Source organism: Lepisma saccharinum, chromosome 6 (genome assembly GCF_977018435.1).
Source record: "Lepisma saccharinum chromosome 6, izLepSacc3.1, whole genome shotgun sequence".
Taxonomy (NCBI): domain Eukaryota; kingdom Metazoa; phylum Arthropoda; class Insecta; order Zygentoma; family Lepismatidae; genus Lepisma; species Lepisma saccharinum.
The window spans coordinates 10,455,486-10,475,461 of record NC_139234.1 but is presented as its reverse complement, the minus strand read 5'-3'; the positions used below and the strand labels follow the sequence as shown (position 1 = coordinate 10,475,461).

General features: G+C 39.0%; 1 protein-coding gene across 4 annotated transcripts in view; it reads right to left on the bottom strand.

The window, feature by feature from the left end:
• Window positions 1-19,976, bottom strand: part of Syx1A (Syntaxin 1A) — a 184,361-nt gene that overhangs the window by 84,902 nt on the left and 79,483 nt on the right. The gene's annotated exons all lie outside the window — the stretch shown is intronic.

Sequence of the window (19,976 nt, the reverse complement as noted above, 5' to 3'; positions counted from 1 at the left end):
CACTTTCATGCATGAATAAGTATTTAACTTCTCCTACTTTATTATGCAGAACACAATTTGACTTAAAATATTACATGTAAGTAATGAGAATCTTTATCCTCTGAGATCGTAGCTTTGGACTGAACACCCTTTGCATGTGTAACCAAGAACTGACAAAATAAAGATTTTCAGTGCTGACTCAGGATGATGAGTTCAACTGTGTTGCAAATAAATGAGATTTCCATACACCAATGGTTACATTATTTATTTAGTAACGGATTTATTTAATAATAAGCAAAGTAGGAAGCAGGATCACACAAAGAAAGAAAAGCATTTCTGACCAGTTGCTGTGACGAACTTGTGAGGTTTTCTATGGTCTCAACCTCATATTGGAAAGAAGTAAATATTGTTCAAAATGGATGGAAGAGAAATATTCAACTGAGAAACAGAGAGCATGAGGGAGGCAGGAGGCCTCTTTCACTTCTCTCCCCCTCCTCTTATCTACTTTTTTCTCTTCCATTTCCTCTCTCTCTCTAGAGGGAGAGTGAGAGAGAAATATGCATCTACCCAACATACCTGAGAATATCCATAATCTGTTGTTCTCTCTCTAAAATGGGGTTCGAAATTTTAATAAAAAATATGTAAAAACAAACCAAAAAACAACATTATATGATTCTAACTGAAATGAAACACACTACTTATGTTCAGCATTGTCTCCAAAGCCCCACTTCCAAGCTCCGATTATAACCAATCAATTCGATCCGCAGCTTCAATTGTAAGTGCAGACATGCAGTCCAGCAGTGGGTCACGGCCCCTGAAAGCAGTTATTGGCGGTCTGCTGGAAAGTCACAAAGGTTGTTGTAGAGTATCTTCCATCAAATGCAGTTTGTTTTTCCTTTAAGGCACCAAACCGAAGGAGGTCTGTGTGTGGGGGGAGGGGGAGGGGATGAAGCAGAGACAGGGGTTAATATCATAAAGGCTGGAAAGAAAGAAGCTCAAAAAAACAAAGTGGGGAAGGATTATTTAACCATATGGATGATTCAATGTTTCCACCTTCTCTCTTCTTCTCTTTGCACAGTGCTGGTTTGTTTTCCTTGCTCATATAATGAAGGCTCTTACTCAAGGACAAGATCTTAAGATGTAAATTCATCATCAGGGGAATGTTTGCATTCATGATTATAAAAAATATCTCTCAATGCTTATTATATTTTTCTGCATCTCCTGCACATTGCAGCATGCTGTCAAAGCATACAAGTAGATGTGGAGATGATGTGATCAGCATCATGCTTGGGCCACCTTTACTCCCAACTCATTTATTAGAGACTGGACGAACTCCACTTGATGCAGGAACATTGCGTCACCCACCCAAAATCGCCCATCCTGGGAATTGAACCTGGGTCTCCTACGTGGTAATCAGATGTCCTACCAACTGGATCACCATGCTTCTTTAACATGTGTAATAGATACATGAAATTACTGATAGAGGGATGGACCAGTACAAAGACAGAACCATTTCTAGCAAAGTACCAATAAAAATAACTGATTTTACTGCATTACGCAATAGCACATAAAATTGAAAATGTTTTAATCACGTTCCACACTTTGATTACTGCGATTCGTTCTACTCCAATTCATCAGATGATATGGCTCAAAGCCTTCAACAAATACAAAATACCTGCATCGGCTTTATTTTCAATATTGAGATATAATATAATATATAAAAAAACATGTCTGTTTTCTATACAAAGGCTCAAATGAGTTGACTGGCAGAATATAAACAACCTTACTCTACTGTATAAGGCAATTACACCAAAAGAACCTGCTTATCTATCAAGGAGACAAGAGATGTCAACTACTCATCTCCCCTCTTAACAAAAAGAAAGTAAAGTAAAGTGTTCCCCTGTGCATAGCACCATGCCATGAAGGCGTATAGGGGGTGTGGGGGTAACGCCCCACACTTTCTTGATCCGGTTGTGAGTGGGGGTGATGTGATCAGCACCATGCCCCTGACCGCCTTTACCCCCCAGGTTTCCCCAGGTACCCATGTTATTCGACGCTGGGTGGGTGCCGGGGCCGCTTCCAACGTTAGAAAGTTCCCAGATTTGAACTGGCCGGGGATCGAACCCGGAACCTTGAGCATGGTAGTCAGATGCGTTACCGACTGAGCCACCGCGGCCAAACTTTTATTCAAAATCTTTCATTATTCCCACTTTCCATCTTGGGAACTCATTGCCTGCCCCTCACAGCAGCATACGCGAAGTTCAAAATTTGGAGGCTCCCTATGACAAGTGATCTTAGGCTGTGAAGGAAGGAAGAAGACTGTGCCCATGTGGATGCCACTAATAAGTGGTTAGACACACCCATTTTGCTCGTTTTCTGCATCTTCAAGGAATCCACATTGCCATGCCAACAGCAGCAAGGTTGCAAACTCATAAGAAATCAGGTTGCCAAGTCCTGAAACTCTCACTGAAATTAATAATGTTATTCACAATTTCTCATCATTTTTTCTTCTGTAATTTAGTCCCTAGGCTTCAGGCTTTGCAGATAGCCTAGGTAGCCTATTTTTAACTAACCACACATTAAAACAGGAAAACACTGACAATAACAGCTTCTGAAAGTTCATATACGAGGGGAATCCTGAAAAAAGCTCCAATGGTGCCTATACGCAGCACTAGTGGTCGGAGATCGACACACACACATGCAGGCAGGAAGAAGTGACATGTAGCTGTAATCTGGTACAGTTGCAATGCAGCCTTTTTAGGACAGTTCTAGGTTAAAGATTGCAGCTCTCATACAGTCTCCCATCGACTGCGATGTAGCCTACGTGAAGTAATCAGATTTTTGCACGCTCAGAATTTGGCACAGAGCCACCAGCAATCGTGTGAAGTATGCAGACCGGATGTCGTGAGTGATAGTATGGTCAGACGATGGCGCATTAATTCACGGAAGGCCAATCGAATGTGCACAACCCCATGCAGCTGAGTACATGCGGGCCCTTTACATCACTTCAGGTGAGAGATCTTGGACCACTCCCTGTACAGCCCTGGCCTTGCATGTACCGACTTTCATCTCTTTGTTTAACTGAAAAGGTTTCTGGCAGGATAAGGATTTGACAGCTACATTGCGGAAGATATAGTTCAAGTCTTTGATGACTAACTAACTCTCCAGCCATCTTAAACCCGAATGTTCATGGCTGCAGCAACACAGGCCTTTCATCTGTCCCTATCCTGAGTAAGATCTATATACTCCTCTTTTCCATCCCTACCGATTTCCTTTAGGTCCATCTCATGTTATCCCTCAATCTTCGTCTTGACCTTCCTACAGGTCTCTTACCATCAGGTTTACACATATACCTGGGCATACAAAATTTAGTGCCATGCTACGACAAATGCCAGAACAACTGTGTTGATTATACCGAAAATTAGGTTAGGACTCACTGTTACTAATGCAATAAATTACAACTCATATTCTTGTTTTATTTATGCCTAATTGGTAGGGACCTTGATTTTTTTTTTCAAATTGGTGTATTTTTAATTTTTTTACTATTCGGTGTTATTTTCCCCAAAATTCACATTTTCATTTTAGCAAATTTTCTGGCAAATATGTGAAATTATAACTTCATGGTGTTTTTAAACTACTGTTTCAAATTGTAAGTCACATGGCTTACGCCTCTTCGTGAGAGTTTGATATCTTGAAAGTTATTTTGGGAAAGTTATTTTCCTACCCCCTTTTCAATTTTAAGGTAAGGCTTTTAGATAATGGAATTTTCCCCGTATATACTGAATGGTGCATAATGACCATAAGTGGCGACGCACCCAAAAAAATAAAATCAATCAATCTCACGTGACAGATACCGATATATTATGGCACCAAAAATTGGCATTATCTTCTTTTGACTTGTTAGTGTTACGTTTCCCAAAATTCACGTTTTTGTTTCAGAACATTTATCTGCCAAATATACCGAAATTTAATACTCCATTCTGCTTTTAAACTATTATTTTAAATTGTAGGTTACATGGTCTACATATTTTCGTGACAGTTTGATATGTTGGAACAGATTTTTGAGGAAGTAAAAGTAAAGTGCTCCCCTGCACTTTGCCATGAAGGTGTATAGGGGTGTGGAGTCAGGGCTCCACACTTTCTTGATCACGGCTAAAGGTGAGGGTGATGTGATCAGCACCACACTCCTAAATACCTTTATCCCTCAAAGTTTCCTCCAGGTACCCGCTTGATGTGATGCTGGGTGGGCGCCGGAGCAGTTTGAATAGGTGGAAAAGATCCTGGTTCTCACCTGCAAGGTCTCTCGCATGGTAGTCAGATGCCCTAACGACTGAGCTCCATTATTTCTCGCTCGACAAATGCCGATGGTGTGCACTTAGCTTGGTAATTCAAAACACATCTCGCACGAGAAATCCTGAAGATGTGGCTCCCGTGTGACTGTAGATACGCACTCGATCTTCTGTTAGAACCCTGCCACATTGCTCTGTGATGCAAATGGTTCTGATAGAAGTTGAAAAATCGTGGGAAATACATGATTTAATGTGGCTGTCGGAATTATTCGTTGTTTTAGGACATTTTTTGAAAAGAAAATCGCTAAAAACGCCAACAATTCGCATTTTATGCCAAATTCGCATTATTTCGAAAAATTTGTCCAGACATCACTCCACATTCATAAACACAACTTCGCAGCAATTAACATTTTTCACGGTTTTCGCGTTTGTGAAAAATCTATGTCCCTACTAATTAGAAATTACTTCCTGGTCACCCCTCGTATAAATCAGTAGATGGAAAGTGAAATTTAGCAGGGCTGGCAGAGAAAGTCAATTCTTGAAGAAAGTGGTTTGCTTTGACGATTGAATGCTTCCAATAAATATATTAAAATATTTACGTATTTATTATTAGTATTTTATTTCATAATATTGGACATTAACTTCACTCAGTGAGAGATATTAATGACCATCTCTCAAGTTTAAACAGACAGGACAGAGAGTGGCGTTAATTTCATTGCAATACTAGTGTTGCAGTAAATTTGAGGTTGGCAGCATGCACTTGCTAATTTTTATAATGTTCACCAATGCAGTTTTATGTTTCACTTCTTCGTGACAGTATTCAATATATATCCCGTTTTGTTGGATTCTTCTTGATATCCAAGAATAGTGTAATGTCATTGTAAACGTATGTTAACTTGTGCGAAACCAGGAATACGTCAGGATGATTTAAGAAAACCTTCGTAAACACTGCTACATTAAATAAGGAGAAGTGAGCCAGAAGAGTAATAAAATTCCAGCAGCATATATGCAGTCTAAAGCTCTTCTTGTTTATGCATGCGATTTTTGTTAGATGTTGCAGTCCGAAAACATCCAACAAAAATCAATTCTATATTGGTCGTAGTTGTAGAGCCCACAATATAAAGTCCCACATCTTCAACACTGTAGCTAAATTGCGTGGCTTGGTTGTATCACATGCACTATATTCCAACGTGCAAAATTCCAGCACAGCTACCATTCAAACCATCAATAGAATTTCTCAGATGCCAGGTGTATTTGTTTACATTGACTTTGAACTTACAGCAGACAGAGAATAGCTTCCTATTAAATTTTTGACACATTTGTACAAAAAAGAATGGGAATAAATGTATAATTCAATGTTCAAATTTTAAGGTTGTAAAGAGAAATAGAGGATAAAACCTTCATACACTTTTTCCAAGCACCTTGCTGAAAGCCAGTAAACAAACAGAAAAATTTCCCTATTTCTTCATTTCGATTAAAGGGAAAATTAAAGGGGTAGAGCATTGAGAAATTTTAAAAGGCAGAACGAAGAAAAAAATCCGTTCATACCACACTTTTTCAGTTTTCTATTAAAGTGAAAAATTTCTAACTTTTCAATAGAAAATTACGAAATTAAACTTGTTGCTTTATCGCACAGGGGGAAAAAGTATTTTTATACAAAGATCAGATGAACACATCTTAAAATCCCCGCTTACTTTCTACCTGAAACATGACAACAAAACGTGTGACAATAATGGAAATTCACTTGGAACGTGTTTCATGTCAACTGAAAACAACTTCCCTCTGTTGAAACGATGTGTGATAGCATCCATCACTGCCGACCATAAACAGATAAATTGATGGAGAGGATGTGTATTGAGTTGGGACTTGCGGTGTTTATAACTCAGGCACACTTTTTGGACTGCTGCCAAGATAGCTTATTATCGGCATATGCAATGCAATTTTTCAATTGTTGTGCTATAGTGTTTACTCTCTTTAATACTTTCCAAACTTGGCAACTTTGAGGATTCCAATAGTAAAAATTCAGGGGCCGGGAACGGCATCGAAGAGTCGGGAAGGATATTGGAGGAGTCGGGAAGGATATTGGAGGAGTCGGGAAGGATATTGGAGGAGTCGGGAAGGATATTGGAGGAGTCGGGAAGGATATTGGAGGAGTCGGGAAGGATATTGGAGGAGTCGGGAAGGATATTGGAGGAGTCGGGATTTCAATAGTAGAAATTCAGGATTCGGGCAACGCATAATAGGACCGGGAAACACAACAAGACAGGAGTCGACATTTCAACAGAAGAAAATCACGATTAGGGCAAAGTATCCAAGGGTCAGGAAACACATCTCAGAGTGGTGAAACGGATTTACAGCGTAAGCACACACAAAAACAGCGTCAATATGCATTTTCCTTATCGTGTTAGAAGAATAAAAATTTCAGATATGTGTTACTCCTTTGACAAATAGGGCCCGGATTTTTATGTAATTAGATATTTCATTTGTATCTAACACATATCGACAAATTGCAATATTAAGTACGATATACATACATTCCATGCTACTACTCTGCACACTTTACATACTTTCAGTTTTAGAGTACATACTTGTTATATAAAATGTGAAATTTGCGCCATGTGCGAGTTGTGACAAGCGTTTATCAAAATATATCTAAAAATTCGTTAATAACGCAGTGGTAAATCAATAACACACAGAAATATTTATGTATTAAATAAAATGGATAGTTGAAATTTCTTTAATATCTAAAAAAAAAAAATAACGAGGAAAACGTGCCAGGCGAATTTCCTCGCGCCGAGGGAAGTTTTACTGCCGTTGGCAACAATACAAGAGGGAAATATCCCTAATGCTACAACAATGCGAGGGAAATTTCCCCTTGCAAACTACTCCACGAAAGAGAAATTTTCCCTATGCAACAACTCTGAGCAAAATAAATACCCTTTCGGAGTACAACACTGATCACGGCAAGGCAAATTTGACCAGAGGAACATTCATTAGAGGCAGCCCAGCCGCGGCGGCGTAGAACCAACCAATAAAGGAGTAGTTGCCGGGGCAAAATCGATCCTCTGAGTAGGCACGATTTATACACTTCATTCACAGCAGCCACCCACATCAACAGGTGACGAACTGTTGTCCCAGCAATCAGACGACGCCTCTGCCTTCGGTAAAAATACCTCGTACGAGCTCACAGTTTGCAATATCAAGTTTATTTCCTTCCCAAGTTTAACGTCAAGTCTTACACAAGCAAAAGGTTACAGTGCGTGGATGAAATCCTCTGTGTCTGATAGGGCGCCGAGGGCGGAAAAGTGGGAAGAACACGAGGGCGGCGGAAGGGCCAAACAAGCCGGCCACCTTTCAGGGCGCCGACTTCTAGAGAGTGCTAAAACCTCTAACAATTCAGGTTAACTAAATATGTACGTACAAATACATTGGATTTCAAATCATCAAATCCTTTGTTTCCAACATAGACGTAACTCGGGAGTCTATCGTCGAGGGAAGGTATCCAAGTTGATCGAAGAGGATTGATTATTTTGTGTGTGTTACACACCCCCTGCCACAGGTGCCGACTTCAGATAGGTACAGTCAACGGAAATAAAAATGGGACACCTATGCAAAGCGTTGTGTGTGTTGCCTAAATCTACGGCGGTGCTAGAAGTTGCCATTGAAAATTTGATGTTTCAATCCATAGGATTATTCTTTATTTTTATTTAAACTTTCTCTACAAGCTTCAATTCACCAAGGGTTGTTCACTTGTTTACACCAGCTGCCTACTCCTCTGAGACATTTTAATTATGCACAGTCAAGTGTGTGCAGACTTCCTGATGTATTGAGGTTACAGGTAAACAGGTAGCAATCTGTTGACAAGAATAGGAAGGTTAAAACTCACGAATCAGCGTGGAGGAAGTCTGCATTGACAGGGGTTTTAGAGGAGCAGACAGGCTGGGAGAGGTCTCACTTTTCGAAATGATTGGAAACAGGGAGGAGGGCTTTGGAGACTTGAGAAGGTGAGTAGTCACCCTGACTCAGGTCAACTAGCTAAGAAGCCTGGAAAATGAACAGTTCCATTTTACAATTCGCTACTGATTTGATCATCTATTGTAAGTCAAGACAGGTATTTATCCTAATCCTTACCATGTATGATTCAGGTTCGAAAGTTATACAATCCAACGAGTGACTATTTGACATTTCTAGTTTGTAAGGTATTGCATTTCAGTTTTGTCTCTTGCTGCCAAGCAGCCTACTTGTCGTGATGACAAGTGCTCTCATCATTAATGAGGATGAATGACGATTAGCTACATCACCCATAAATCTATTGGGAGTGGCAGGTTTGATCCCGTCATACCTAAGGGTATGATACGTGGTGAAGATCCCAGTACCTCTCACAAGCGAAGCGACAGCTCTACCATCTGAGCTACATCCCCAATTTATTGCTCTTAAAATCCACTTTATCGCCGCAGAGTTCAATGCTTTTCAGGGAAGCGAGTATTTCAGGATCCAGGTGTCCCATTTTTATTGCCGGTGACCGTACTTTCGTTAATAGGCGCATATCGTTTATGTCAACTTTGCCCTCCAATAATATATTTGAAGTCGGCGCTACTGCATCCTAAAAACCTTCCCCCGCCACATACATGCATAAAGTGTGAGTATTTATTGTGGAATGCCACTTTCATTTTCAATTCCTGAAACAAACTAGGGATGGCCAGATCCGGATCCGGTTGGTTCCGGATCCTTAGGATCCGAATCCTAAAATTTTTCGGGTCCGAATCCGCGGATCCGGATCCAGAACTTTCGGATCCGGATCCAGAACTTTCGGCTCCGGATCCAGAACTTTCGGCTCCGGATCCAGAACTTTCGGCTCCGGATCCAAAACTTTCGGCTCCGGATCCAAAACTTTCGGCTCCGGATCCGGTTCCAGAACTTTCCGCTCCGGATCCGGAACTTTCCGTTTTGTCATCCCACATGAGCGCTTCTTTGGAAAGTAAGAATGTGTTTATAACATATTGTTACCTGCTAATATATATATATATACATAATACATATATATGCGCGATTTGTAATTAATACACTTACAAGGGAGGTCTAAGTCTCCCCCTCCGATTTCCATGAAACTTGGCAGGTGTATAGAGGGGCCGAAAGGAAGAAATACGTTTTTTTTTGTTTCGGCTAAAAAACTGTTTTAGGGGGCAACCCCCCCTCAAATGTCAAGATGAAGACAAATTGACCCGGGGATCTGACCCCTGTGTGCCACTCCGATTTCCATGAAATTTTGCAGGTGTATAGAGGGGCTCAAAGGAAGAAGTACATGTTTTTTTGTTTCAGCTAAGAAACGGTTTAAGGGGGCACCCCCCCTGCTCAAATGTCAAGATGAGGAGAAATTAAAGTGGGGATCTGACCCCGAAACCACGTAAATATGGCATAGGAAGAAACAGGGGGCATAGGGCCCCTCTATACACCTGCCAAATTTCATGGAAATCGGAGGGGGACACTTAGATAACCTCCCTGGTTTGTCTTACACTTTGTAATTATACGTATAACACTGGATATATTATAATGTTTGTTTTTTTAAATTTGTAAAACTGTAACTGTAGAACAATTGTATAATTTTTGTATAACATTTCTATCTTGTTAAATCCTGGAATGGAATGTCTCACATTTATGTGTGTTTCCATTTCCAATACCTTCGAATGAATACATATTCCTTTCAATGGCATTTACAAAATCACCTCTGACATTTTATGTTAAACAAGTAAGATTATTTTTGTGCGCGAGTTTGTTAGCCGATGCGTAGCAAAGTATTTTAGGAACAACACTTGAAAAAAATATTTGAAGGACTAACTAATGAAAAATTTTTTTAATCGAAGATCATAATACCTTTTAAGGTGTGGTAATATTATAATGGGATTGAGATACGAAACTCTCGGATCCGGATCCGTTTGGCCATCCCTAAAACAAACTTCATGCAATTGCAGTTGTTTCTATTCTCAAATAAAGTGGCTAGGTAAGTGTATTAAACTATTGATAATGTCTAGACAACAGTGTAAACAACCCACACTAAGTTTCACGTGAATACTCTAGATGGAATTCTAGGCATGTGTAATTTTTGAGACTTTGGAATATCATAGTTTTTCGAAAGTAGAGGAAAATTCGCACACAGATGTACTGGCGTCGGCCATGTTCCTCCCATAGTAGTAGTAATAATAATAATAACAACAACCCATGACTCTACACGCGGTAAGGGCTTTGGCCTATCTCCCTCCCATAGTCCTATCTAGAGGTGTGAAGTTCTTCTTTCAGTTTATTTTTATTCCTGTTTCCAAAGTCATCCCAAAATGAAACTTACACCAAACAGAGACTGCATTTAACTCTGTAACATACTTTATTCGCCACAAAATTGAACATACATATGTTTATATATGCAAGGTCAAAGGTCACATCATGTGACCTTGAAATGAAAATTTCATTTTCATATGAATATATATTTTTTTAATGAAAACTATGCTCCCTTAGCTTCAAAACAAGCCCAACATGAAACGTACACCATAATTGGGAGCAAAGTTATGAATTGTTTTATTTGACCTTGTAAGCCCATAAATGTTACATTTGTTATAAGGTTGGCAACCCTGCTGTATGAATAACTTGTATCACTGAGGGCTAAAATTGTGCATATGTAAATTACTTCATGTCTTCTACCATCCTAGCAAATTTCATGAAAATCTGAAATGGTCGGGTTGAAAAGTTAATTTTTTTTTGGCGATGATTTGGCATGGAACAACCCATATGAATGTACAGGGTGGCTACAAACAAGCAGAAATGAAATTCCCTGACTTTTCCAGGTTTTCCAGGAAAAAAATTACATTTTTCCCTGACAATTACAAACTAAACTAAATCGATGTTTTTGCAAAATGGAAATTATAAACTCATACAGATCCACTTATGGTTTTGTTAAGTACCAATATCATCTTCTATGAAATTGACTTAATTTCTCTATTCTTTATGATTTGAATTCAAACTGCAAAATAGTGAATTTGGAAAATTATTACAATTCACAAGCTAGGGAAAGATTACGGAATTTTGTCATACACAGTAAGTTTAAAATAAAATATTTGATTATTTTTAAATTTACAACTAAATGATATAAGAGTGAAGAGTGATTGATTAAGAAATACAATTTGTAATTTATCAGTCTCCTAATACATTCTCGGTATTATATGTTGATATTTCCACTGAGGTTTGGAACCCTCTGCTTGAAAGAACCATGAGTGCGAACTCATTTTTCAATGCATAAAGTTACTTCTCTCTTCTCTGTAAAGCAAACAACTTAACTCTTGCATATAAGTGAAACAATTGAATCGAACAAAATAAAGTGTCATATTTCGTTACATTATCAATGGGATTTCTGCTTCAAGTACAGTATATCCAAGTGAAGTGCTGTGAAACTGACAACATGCAGTTATACCATTAATGCTGACGAAAAGGGTATGTAGGTTGCCTATTAGAAATTTAACGCAAGCAATTTATAGAATAGCATTGTATAGGTACATGATTTAGCTAACCACACATTAAAACAGGAACACTAATAATATAAGCTTCTGAAAGTTCATATACGAGGGGAGTGCTGAAAAAAGCTCCAATGGTGCCTATACGCAGCACTAGTGGTCGGAGAGCGTCACCCACACATACAGGCAGGAAGAAGTGCCATGTAGCTGTAATCTGGTACAGTTGCAATGCAGCCGATTTAGGACAGTTCTAGGTTAAAGATTGCAGCTCTCATACAGTCTCCCACCGACTGCGATGTAGCATACACTGCATGCTCAGAATTTGGCACAGAGCCACCAGCAATCGTGTGAGGTGTGCAGACCGGATAGTATGGTCAGACGATGGTGCAGACAATTCACGGAAGGCCAGTCGAACGTGCACAACCCCATACAGCTGAGTACACACGGGCCCTTTGCATCAATTCGGGTGCATCAATTCAGGTGAGAGATCTTGAACCACTCCCTGTACAGCCCTGACCTTGAATGTACAGACTTTCATCTCTTTGTTTAACTGAAGAGGTTTCTGGCAGGGCAAGGATTTGACAGCTACACTGTGGTAGAGAGTGTTCCAGTCTTTGCCGTCAGACACATATGACACGGCCTACAAAATTTAGTGTCATGCTACGACGAATGCTAGAACAACGGTGGTGATTATGCCGAAAATTAGTTTAGGACTCACTGTTACTAATGCAATAACTTACAACTGATATTCTTGTTTTATTTATGCCTAATAGGTAGGGACCTTGATATTTTTTTTCTTTTCAAATTGGTGTATTTTCTTATTTTTTTATTTTTTACTATACGGTGTTATTTTCCCCAAAATTAACATTTTCATTTTAGCACATTTTCAGGGGAAATATCTGAAATTATACCACCATGGTGTTTTTAAACTACTGTTTCAAATTGTAAGTCACATGGCTTATGCCTCTTCGTGAGAGTTTGATATCTTGAAAGTTATTTTCCATGCCCTCTTTTTAATTTTAAGGTAAGGATTTTAGATAATGGAATTTTCCCCGTATATACTGAAGGGTACATAATGAACATAAAGTGGCGACGCACCTCAAAAAAAAAAAAATCAATCACTCTCACGTGACAGATACCGATATATTATGGCACCAAAAATTGGCATTATCTTTTTTTGACTTGTTACTGTTAAGTTTCCCAAAATTTGCATTTTTATTTTAGAACATTTATCTGTCAAATATATATGTGCTTTTAAACTATTATTTTAAATTGTAGGTCACATGGTCTACATATTTTCGTGACAGTTTGATATGTTGGAACAGATTTTTGGGGAAGTAAAAGTAAAGTGCTCCCCTGCACTTTTCCATGACGGTGTATAAGGGTGTGGAGTTAGGACACCGCAGTTTCTTGATCACGGTTGAAGGTGGGGGTGATGTGATCAGCACCACACTCCTGGCTACCTTTATCCATCCAAGTTTCCTCAAGGTACCAGCTTCATATGATGGTAGGTGGGCGCCGGAGCATTTTGAATAGGTGGAAAACATCCCGGTTCTCCCCCGCAGGGGATCAACCGCGGGTCTCTCGCACAGTAGTCCGACGCCCTAACGACTGAGCTCCATTATTACTCGCTCGACAAATGCCGATGGTGCGCATTGAGCTTGGTAATTCAAACATATTTCGTGCGACAAATACAAAGATGTGGCTCCCGTGTGATGGTAGATACACACTCGATCTCCTGTTAGAACCCTGCCACTTTGCTCTGTGATGCAAATGGTTTTGATAAAAGTTGAAAAAAATCATGCGAAATACATGATTTAATGTAGCTGTCAAAATTATTCCATGTACGTATAACTCTATAGTTTACTCTTGAGTAAAATGTTGGAAAACTTGCATGTTCTATGTACACAAACATGGCCTAGAAAAGACAAGAATGTTGGATTTCATGGAATTTTTTCGTTGTTTTAGGACATTTCTTTTAAAAAAATCGCTAAAAATGCCAACAATTTGCATTTTATACCAAATTCGCATTATTTCGATATTTCGAACGGGCGAAAAATGTGTCGAGACATCACTGCACATTCATAACCACAACTTCGCAGCAATTACAATTTTTCACGGTTTTGGCGTTTGTGAAAAATCAATGTCCCTACTAATTGGAAGTTACTTTCTGGCCAACCCTTGTATAAATCAGTAGATGTAAAGTGAAAATTTAGCAGGGCTGGCAGAGAAAAGTCAATTCTTGAAGAAAGTGATTTGCTTTTATGATTGAATGATTCGAGTAAATACGAGTATGATATTAAAATATTTACGTATTTATTATTAGTATTTTATTTCATAATATTGGACATTAACCTTACTCAGTGAGAGATTAGTGACCATCTCTCACGAGTTTAAAGAGACAGGACAGAGAGTGGCGTTAATTTCATTGCAATACTAGTGTTGCAGTAAATTTCAGGTTGGGAGCATGCACTTGCCAATTTTTATAACGTTCATCAATGCAGATTTATGTTTCACTTTTTCGTGTTAGTATTCAATATATATCCTATTTGGTTGGATTCTTCTTGATATCTAAGAATAGTGCCATGTCATTGTAAACGTATGTTAACTTGTGCAACACCAGTAATACGTCAGGATGATGAAAGAAAACCTTTGGAAGCACTGCTACATTAAATAAGGTGAAGTCAGTTAGAAGAGTAATAAAATTCCAGCAGCATATTTGCAGTCTAAAGCTCTTCTTGTTTATGCATGCGATGCTTTGTCGGGTGGCGATATTCGACAAAAGTCGTATGTATCAATGGAACCTATTTGTTTCCATGTTCCTTCAGTTTGCCCATCAAAATGCCTTACTACGACGTCAGATAATTATCGAACGGCACCACCTGCTCTTATCCCCTCCATCTGTTGACAAGTCCCCTTACTACTCCCATACGGACGAGAAAAAGTGATGCCCGACCCTGTGGCCGAGTGATTAGCACATCGCGCTGCGACGCCAAGGGTCCCGGGTTCGAATCCTGGTCGGGCTTGGTTGTTTGTGAATGTCCATTCATCAATTTCATCATCTCATCACTCATCCCCATCTTCGAAAATTAGCCAAGAGGCACAAAACGCGAAGTAAAATAAACTAAATCAATCAATCGATTAATTAAGAAAAAATGATAATTCAATGCATTTTCCACGTAATATTTAGAGGCTTAACCTTTACTCTCCCGATGATACCATGTGGTATCATCAGAGTAAGGTCGTACTCGCCCGATGATACCATATGGTATCATGGTGCTGATTACGAAATGAATGTGCTTTTTGGACCTTCATACTCTTATGTTTGGGTGGAAACTCTGACACAGGTCTGGAGCAAGCCTGAAAAATTCATATTGATGACCAACCTCCCCCTCTGCGCAACATATCCATGCCACATTTCCGAACAGAGTTTCACATTTTGGCTCATTATTCAACTTGTATGGCACCCAGGAACATGAAACATGTTTCAATCTCTTTGCGCCTTCTCCCCAAAATAGCGGGAGAAGAGGAGGTAAACTCCAGATTTTTATGTTGTTTTTTTTTTCATTGAAATCCGGTGGTCGCGCCCCCAAACGCCCCTTCCTCGGTGTTCTGAATTGTATACGGTTGCATGCTATGATGTATTAAAGTTGACGAGCTGTATCTTTGCGGGTGAACCCTGCCCAAGCCTGGCTGCGCAGTAGCAAGGGGGAGGAGCTACCGGCTGCGCGTCATTAGCTTGCGTTCTGTCCTTGCTCCCGACAACCGAAAAGGCGAATAGGTGGCTACTACATAAACGTATCTCTCTCACACTCTGCGCGGAGTAGCCAAGGCCACCCGCAAAGATACAGCTCGTCAACTCTAGCTGCAAATCAAAACTTATACGAAGTAGATTGCTCCCATAGTACCCGAGTTATAACAATTTTCCTCCAAACATGCAAGTTACCTATTTTTCGTAAAAAACAGTTTCACATTTTGGCTCATTATTCAACTTGTATGGCAACCAAGAACATGAAACATGATTCATTCTCTTGATAAATGTCCATTCTTTGAAAAGAATGTAGCAAACTCCATATTTTTTTTTCCTTTGAAATTCGGGGGTCGCACCCCCCCCCAACCCCCCTTCCTCGGTTCGGCCTTCTGAATTGTACACGTTTCATGCTATGATGTTTTATCTGCAATACAAAACATATCCGAAGTAGATTGCTCCCTTAGTGCCCGAGTTATAACAATTTTCCTCCAAAAATGCAAATTACCTATTTTTCGTAAAAAAAAAAAATCCCATTTTGGCTTATTATTCAACTTGTAGGGCACCCAAGAACATAAAACATGTTTCATTCTCTTGAGAAATGTCAATTCTTTGAAAAGAATACTAAAGTTCGCGCCTTCTCCCCAAATAGCGGGAGAAGAGGGGGATTTTTGTTTTTCCATTGAAATTCGGGGCACGTGCCTCCCAAGCCCCTTTCCTCGGTCAGGTGTTCTAAATTGTACACCGTTGCATGCGCTGATGTTTTAGCTGAAAAACAAAAGTTATCCGAAGTAGATTGCTCCCATAGTGCCAGAGTTATAACAATTTTCGTCAAAAGAGTGTTCGAAGTCAATGAAGATTAAATTCCCTGACATTTCCCTGACTTTTTTTAACACCTCAAATTCCCTGACTTTTCCCGGTTTTCCAGGTCTGTCGCCACCCTGATGTACATAAAATTTGTTTCAATGAAGATTTATTAATAGAAGCAGTGAAAAAGCCACTAATTTTATTTTATAGCCTTTTAGAACATACTTTAAGCTTCAAATTGAAAAAAAAAAAATTGGCATGACAACCGCAGTGCCTTTTAGTGATAATGCAATTTTAGTAACGTCAAACATTATTTACAATACGATATTTTTTTCTGGCTCTCAGTGTAAAGGAATCTTGGCGTCAACTCTTTAAATGGAATATACATATATGTATGAACTATATAAAAAAAATCAAAGTGATATGTTGATTTGACTCCAAGATATAACTTCTCCTGTTAAGTATTGCAGGCCACTGCCATGGCCTCGGCAATGACCGATCCGTGCAAAATTCTGAAACTTTAGCCTCCTGTATCTCAGTAACTATGAGGTCTAGAGATGAAAATTTTTACATGTACTCATACCTTGTTAGTATCAACAAATACACCAAGTTTCATGAAAATCTGAATCGGTGGGTTGCATGGCCTGGGTGATTTGACGTGGAATCCGTCAATGCTTTTCGACTTTCAAACGTTTTATACCCAACGACGGCATTAATGGTCTCATGTCATAAACACTAATGCACACTACACAAAATATAACCTATCTTAACAAAATATTACCCAACCACTTACACACTTGTGTAATTTTATATTCATCAATATTATTAAACACAAACATACATTAACCTCCTACTCTTACAACTTTCATTGTAATCTTACTTATCTCCTTGTAGAATGGTGTAAAATCAACTTTGTTCAGGAAAACCGAACAAATTTGGTTCATTACACTGGGGCATTCAATGTCAATGCCACAGTGAATTACTGTAAACAAAGAAAAGGAAAATAAAGGATAAATCAAAGAAAATCGGGTGAATCCGTAAAAAAATAATTGGGGAACTGACGCTCTGGGTTAATTTTCAGGTACCAGGGCATAAGCGCATACGTCGGAAAGTATGCGGGTGGAGGAGGGCATATTTTGGGGGCTCCCCTTTTTCTTCTCTTTCTAATGGATAATGGAACGTCCTGTTTAATACGTAAAATTTGACCCTCTTTATATATCGCCACCGAAAGTTCCGGGTTCGAACTCCAGGTTCGGCGTTCCTTAATATGAGCTCCTTAATAATTGTACATAATCATCATTCTCATGATCTTTCTTTTTTCCAATTTTCAAAAGGACACTCACAAAAACATCCATGCTCAGGCCGGAACTCGAACCCGACAACTTTGGTGGCGAGATCGAAAGTCGATCACTTAACGTGCTCGGCCACCGAGTCGACATTAACCTTTGAGATTCCATTAGGAATGTGACGAAGCTGAAAATTTACCGATGCCGATGTACTCGCCGATAATTTTTGGAACCGATACCGATGCCGATATTTAACCGATTCCGATACATAAGATTATGAAACAGAAATGGGATGTTATTTTCAGCATGACAAAAATAAATTTGCTATGTACATTTCTATTGCATATCATATGTATATACATATATATTCTCAAGAGATGCGAATGTACATTTGCATCTACAAAATGTTATGTGAACCTTTAAGAAGAACATGGATTCTCAAGAGATTAAACATTAGTACACAAGCAGTTCTTTGAAATGCAAAATGAATTCCTGTTCTGCCAGATTCAACTTCAGAAACACGAGATTTGGAAGCACTTCAGGAAGTAACCTACTTCTTCTCTTATCGCAAATCTGTTCAGCAACACTGAACACTCAATCACTGAATACTGATGCAGCAGGTATGCTCAAGTATTTTCTCAAGACTTGCTTCAGGTTTGAATATTCATTTTTGAATTTCCAATACAACAGCAGATCCTGGTTCAGCAATGTACTGTTTCATTTCCGACTTATAGTTAGGTTGATCCTCTGAATGAGTTTGCAATAATTTTATTACAAAAACTCTACAATAATGACGAATCATAACCAAATTTTCAATAAATCTTACAAAACTAGAATATAAAACTTATTAGAAGATAAAAACTCTAGTATAATCTGTACCGGTTTAAATATCGGATTTTTGCCGATTCCGATATGTCAATTTCGGCCGATTTTCATACATCTGTAATCGGCTTCGGCACATCCCTAGATTCCATTAAAACAAATAAAATAAATATGGTGAAAGAAAATTTCCCGGCCATTCATTACGTTTGGCGTGGGTTGTTCTTTTCATATCAGTCGAACATCAGGTAAGTGACGTTTGCGCACGTTCGTTCGACAGGGGGCGGGGAGGAACAGGACAAATTCGGTACAACTTTCCGAGAAAGTCCCTATTTCCAGACTGCGGCAAAGACCGATGTCCTTGAAAGTCCCACCTGCTTCCTCTTTTGAGTTCCCTGGGTTTCTTATCGCACCTGTTCATTGTGGCCACCCGTTCCGTAGTCGCGTTGTCTTGGTCTTCATTTCCAGCGAGACTGTCATATTCCGCGCTGTATTGTCCCCCTGCAAATTTCTCCTTGCCTGGAGAACAACTATCAAATTGATATCGTCTAAGTCTCCCGTAAATTAATTTTCCAAAATAGACGAGTTAGGTTTTCTTGGGTGAAATATTAGCTATTCCAGTTTTCCTTCACTTTATTCTGATATACACCCGAGTTCCAAAACAAGACTTCGATTTTTAGGCGTTATTTAGGCGTGCACCAAAGCTGATAACATCTCAGTCGACATTTGAAACAAAGCGTTTAAGGCAACAAAATCGATGACTAAGATGAATGAAAGGTTGAACAACGTTCTTGTTAGAAATCTTGAAAGGTCTGAAATGAGGTTTTTCAGTGCCAGATTTTTCTGGTGACGTCCTAAAAGAATTTATATCGCCTTTGGTTGCTCTTTGCTTAGGAGCACAATTTTGCGTTAACGTATGCTCTGTCTGTTTTAAGCAGATATTCCTCCCTCGTACTTTCCTCTTTTTTTGGTCTACAACACTTTCAAAATTATAATTCCTGTAAATAGAACGCCCTAGATGTTGCGAGACATGAAACAGAAGGTGTTTCTATTTATATTACTATTCTTCTCGATAAATTTATACATGAGATATCATGTTTTAAAAAGTCAATTATGAAGAACGACCTTGAAAATAAGTACAGTGGTACGCAATTATTATGTATTATTATATAATGCACCAACAATAAACTACTGTACTTAAATTGTGAAAAGTGCAAGTGACAAACACTATGCAAATTAAAGTTTTTTTGAGTTCTGATATGTCTTCTGTTGTTGAAGATCATCTTTTATACAATTTTAGTTTCAAAGCACTATTCATCTATCGAGCTACGAGATAATTTCTAAGGTTAAATTCAAATCAAACGCGCAATTTAATATAATTACAGCAAGTTCAACATCGACTTCACCATGTATTTAAATGGGAGAACAATTGCCTGTCTGAAGCGCGCGAACACAACTATCGTATACTGCCACCTACAATTACCGTTGACCAGTACAGCAAACCTAGATCTTGAGATCATGGGTGGAGGAAGGCTAGTGTGTCAGCGAAAAC